Below are 5735 nucleotides of genomic sequence, written 5' to 3'. Positions count from 1 at the left end.
GCTGTGAACAGTATACTGAGAAGAGAATTCTAAGTTTGAAGTTCGGAGTTGCAAATGCAAATCGAATTCATATCATACTTCAAAGTTGGCCAATGGTGTTCTACGGCTTGAGACTCAAGTATGCCTTGGAAGGTAGCTCGAATTACATAGCATGGAAAGATATAATGGAGATTGTATTAGAAGACAATGGCTTGAAGGAATTCATTGATCAAGAAATCCCAAAGCCAGCTTCAACTAATGCATAAAAGTTGGCTGAGTGGAAGAAGTGTGTGGCGAAGGTGAGACGGATCATCCTTGAGGGAGTTCGAGACCATATTGTCTCGAGTCTCCATGGGAAGGATACTCCATTTTCAATGTGGAAGACATTGAAGTACCTCTACCAAAACAATAGCAACCAAAGGAAATTGGCACTCAAGGATAAGTTTCGAAGAACCAAGATGGAGAAGGGCGATACTATTTCCACATATATTAACAATCTCACCACTTGCAAAGATGAGCTTGGCAGTGTGGGAAGAACTGCTGCCAATGATGATATTGTGAGCCTCGTTCTCCTTGGCCTTCAAAAGAGTTGGAATAGATACCAGGACTCTGTGAATGGAAGGGAGAAACTACCGGATTGGGAACGACTGTGGTCGGATCTTATGTAGGAGGAGATCAGGAGGAGCACATGAGATGGTTCTTCATCCAAGAATGATGATGAAGGAAATGTGGCCTTAGCAAGTAAGGAAAGGAAAGGGAAGGGGAAGGCTTCCCATTTCAAATCAAATTCTTCTCATGGAGGGAATAAGGGTGACATGTCTAATGTAAGATGATTTAATTGTCACAAGATGGGACATTATTCGACTAATTACCCATTGAAGAAGTCCAAGAAGGGATCCTCAGAAGGATTGGAAGGTGAGGCATTAACCTCTCAGTTCGAAATGGACTTTACCCTCATTGCATGCATGGTGTCATCAATGATGGGTTGTGTCTGGTATCTTGATAGTGGAGCCTCATTCCACATGACCGGTGATAAAAATTCTATTCAGTTCCTTGGAGGAGAAATACCTCAAGATGTGCATAAAGATGGGTGATGACGGAAGGTATATTGTTTCAAGAGTGGAGCTCCTCTCACCTTGATAGATGTGATGTATGTGCCTGGACTGAAGAAGAACTTGGTATCAGTCATGATGTTGGAGGAAAAAGGCTATGATGTTGTCTTCAGTAAGGAAAGGTGTTCTTAAGACACATAGCCACGGGTCAGGCCAAGAAGATAGGGATTCGGGTGAAGAATCTCTATAAACTAGAGGTAGATGATTGTGCAACATTGAGTACGAAAGTAGAATTGGTGCAAAGCCAAGACATGGGCGAGTTGTGGCACAGGCGGTTGGGCCATTTTCATCATGGGGCTTTGAAGATAATGCAACAGATATCTACAGGACTTCCCAAAGGTAAACTTGAGCAAGTTGACACATGCAAAGCTTGTACCTTGGGAAAGTACACCAAGTCTTCCTTTCATGATCGAGACAGTCGAGTAGAGGCTATCTTAGAGCAAGTCCATGCTGATTTGTGTGGACCATTCTCAACGACATCCACAATGAAGCAAAGGTATTATGTGATTTTCATTTATGACTATTCTCATAAATGCTGGATTTATTTCATGTAGAAGAAGGACCAAACCTTCACAAAGTTTTATGAGTTCAAAGCTTTGGTTGAGAAAGAGTCAAGGAAGAAGATCAAGGCCTTGAGAAGCGACAATGGTGGAGAATATGTCTCTCAAGAGTTTAAGGACTTCTGTGTAGTGGAGGGAATTAAACGAGATTTGATGGCACCTCATAACCCATAGCAGAATGGAGTGGCCGAGAGGAAGAACAGAACTATTGTAGGGGAAGCACGGGCAATGCTACATGACCAAGGCCTACCACTTCACTTGTGGGCTGAGGCATGCAACACAACGGTCTATTTGCAAAATAGAATCCTGCATCGCATACTTGGGATGAAGACACCAGAGAAAGCTTTCTTTGGTAAGAGACCAGATGTGGATCACTTTAGGATCTTTGGCTCATAGGTATATTGCCACGTGACAAAGGATGCACGGAAGAAGCTTCAGCTGACAACAAAGTTAGGGATATTTGTGGGGTACACTGATACACCTCACAACTATCAGGTGTATTTTCATACCAGTAGGAGGATAGTGGTTTGCAGAGATCTCAAGTTTGATGAGCAGAAGGCCATGCGAGTTTCCCTTGAGAGGGAGATCCAACTACAGGTTGTGGAGGAACTGTTGATTCCTAAGGAGGAGGAGCCTTAGACAAATATGGAGCAGCCGCATGTAGAGGTTCCAGGAGTGGAGACATCCACTCAAGTAGAGTCTTCCAGAGATGGACGAAAGCGCACAAGAGAAGCTGACAGATTGTTGGAGGATGCGAGAGAGAATGTGGGAGCACCATCTTCTCAGCAGATAGAGAAGGTCACCTGAGAGGTACACTAAATACATGGCCCTTGTTGGGAAATGCGTTGAGACAAAGCCATCTTCCTTTGAGGAAGCAGTGCAACAGCCGATTTGGATTGATGCTATGGTGGAGGAGTATGACTCCATAGTTCGTAACAGTGTTTGGGACGTGGTTCCGAGACCGGAGAACAAGTCAGTTGTGAGTTCCCGTTGGCTTTACAAGGTAAAGAAAGCTACTGATGGTAGTGTGGAGAATCATAAGGCAAGATTTGTTTCTCGTGGCTTTTCATAGGTCGAGGGGATTGACTATGATGAGAATTTTTCTCTTGTCGTAAGGTACTCATCTATCAGATCTATGTTGGCACTATCAGCACATATGGGTTGGAAGATCCATCAGATGGATGTGAAGACTACATTCCTCAATGGCTAAATTGAGGAAGAGGTGTACATAGAGAAGCTAGGAGGTTTTGAGACCTTTGATTGTGAGTCACATGTGTGCCAACTCAAGAGAGCGTTGTACAGGTTGAAGCAAGCACCTCATGCTTGGTACACTAGGATAGACAACTACTTCACCTGGTTGGGCTTCGCGAACCTGTACGACATTGTGGTGAAAGGTAAGTTGTTGATCATCGTACTTTATGTTGATGATATCATATTGACTGATGATGATCAGTTGATCGTGTCTTGCAAGGAGGACCTTGCAAGAGAATTTGAGATGAAAGACATGGGTCTCATGCATTACTTCTTTGGCATGGAAGTGTGGCAGAAGGATGGGGAGTTGTTTGTGTCTCAAGGCAAGTATGCCAACAAGATACTTAGGAGATTCCACATGGAGAAGTGCAAGCCCATGCAGACTCCTCTAGTAGGTAACTGGAGGATGGAGGTTACTACTTCAAGAGAAGTGGTAGAGGCTACTGTGTACAGGCAGCTTGTGGGTTCACTGATGTACTTAGTGAAAACACGACCAAATTTGTGCTATGTGGTGAACCAATTGATTCAAGCGATGGTTCAGCCTACCAAGATGTTTTGGAAGGTGGCAAAGCATGTATTGAGATACCTCAGAGGCACATCTCAGTATGGATTATGGTACAGACGGACAGAGGGAGTGAAGCTATAGGGCTTCATTGATGCAGATTGGGCAAGGAGTCCATCAGATCAGAAGAGCACATCAAGAGGGATTTTCAAACTTGGGTCAGCGGTAGTTTCTTGGTACAATAAGAAATAAAGGTTGGTTACACTCAGCTTGGCAGAGGTAGAATACATGGCGGCAAGTCAGGCAACATGTGAGGCCATCTGGAAGCAGAAAATCCTAGTTGGTTTGTTTGATCAGAGGATGTATCCAACTGTGATCTATTGTGATAATCAGAGTTGTATCAAAATCTCTGAGAATCCAGTATTTCATGATAGGTCCAAGCACATCGACATCTGGTATCATCATCTCAAAGACTGTGTAGCGAGGAGGATCATGTTGATGCAGTATATTTCGACAAAGGAGCAAGATGCATACATTTTTACAAAGGCATTGTCAATGTGTAAATTCAAGTTCCATAGAGACAGGATCGAGGTGGCAGATAATCCCTTTCTTGTTGAGAGGAAGTGTTGAAATATGGCAACAAGAATATTCCAATTTAATTTTTCCTTGAATTAAATTTTGAATTAAAATCGAATTTAGCCTTAACAACTACTTGGAAATAATCAATTAATTTATTTTAAATTAATTAGTTGGAGAAATTCAAGTTAGAAGTCTTTCTGAAGTCATGCAAGAGTTATCCCTTAAATTAAGGAGATAAGATTGAGTTATATTTGAGTTGTAATTAGTTAACTTAGTTTACTGAGTTAAGTCCAGTTAAATTAGTTCCAAACTGTTTGAGGAACTAATAGTGAGTTAACAGTTAGTTGATGCATTAATGCACTCAACTAGTGCTACTCCAGTTAACTAAAGATTCCCTCATCAGAAACTCATGCATGTCTATTCTGAGAAAGACCCAGTTGAGATTAATGTTCAAGGACAGTGTATTATCAGTTGCATGTGTTTTCTCATGGAGAAAACTCATGCATGTAGTTAAGGATTTAATCCTTGAAGATTGCGCAGTTTTGGAGAAGGATCATCCACTTGGTAAAGGCTAATCATCCAGAAGGAACAACGCAAGGAAATAGGAGCTTGGAGGGTAGAGAGGAAGGCTGGAGAGAAGCCAAGATTGCTTGTGAGCATCTGTGAGGATTGTACTGAGAGATGGCTAGATATGAGAGCTAAGGCTTTGTATAATTTCTATGTATTTCCACCATGTATGATAATACAATAGTGTGGGGTTTTTAGCTGAGGCATTCCCCAAAGTATTTTCATGTGTATTGTGCGATTGATTCTTCTTCTTTTGGTTATATTGTTTAGCTTGATCTTTAAGCTTCCGAAAATTGATAGTAGAAGTAGGTTATAGTAATTTGCTTTGATTTATATTGCATTATCGGGTTAACCTACACTAGATTTTCTACATTTAGTGGATTTCTTTTTCTAGGGAATCAAGGATTTAAGGGGAGTGTTGGAAAATGTAACTCCTACTTGCCTCAGGTATGATTCTTACTAAGTAAAGGAGTCTATTCCTAGTAGTTAGGATCTATTTCCTACATTGGTGTGTGGTTGAGATATTCTCTCAACCAATAGATTATGTGTGCATGTATATATGTAATTTCATTTGATTAACGAAACAATTGACATTATTAGATTTTATCATGGTAGCAGATCCCTGAGGGCCTCGCCCTTCGTGGGCTTAGCCCCTCCTGGGCCAAGGAAATAAAGAGCTTGGTTTTCCAATCATTTTTTGAGTTTGTCCATCATCGATATTACAATGCAAAGGTGGCGTTGGTAACTAGCTTCGTGGATGGCAGAGTGGCAGTGTGGTGAATCCGTGCTGTGGAGGTTGCTGGGAGGCCAAGCACTAGAGCAGCGGATTAGTGTTGTATTGTGTTGTGTGCGGCTAATAGTTTAGGCAGCCAACCAACCATCCAATTTGTGCTCATCTACAGTACGCATTGTGAGATCTTATTTCCAACTTTTCTTCGACTTTATATCACAAATCTTCCACTATCTATTGACCAAACCATTTAGACCATGGATTACCAGAGCTCGAGATTGATTCTCTCTGGCATGCATTTGCTTATGTTTATTGCAGCCTCCAATGTTGCAACATTGCAAAAAGTTGGGTTGCTATCGAATTCTTCTAATTCTGAGGTAGCTAATAGCTCCAATTCGATGCTCATGGCTTTGCTGAATTCCCATTACACCGAGCTGGTAGAGCTAGTCGAGAAA

The sequence above is a fragment of the Pinus tabuliformis genome, chromosome 1_1 (assembly GCF_031772625.1).
Source record: "Pinus tabuliformis cultivar Carrire ecotype Pingquan chromosome 1_1, CPIR1, whole genome shotgun sequence".
In the NCBI taxonomy this organism is placed as follows: Eukaryota; Viridiplantae; Streptophyta; class Pinopsida; order Pinales; family Pinaceae; genus Pinus; species Pinus tabuliformis.
Note: the sequence above shows the minus strand (reverse complement) of the source record.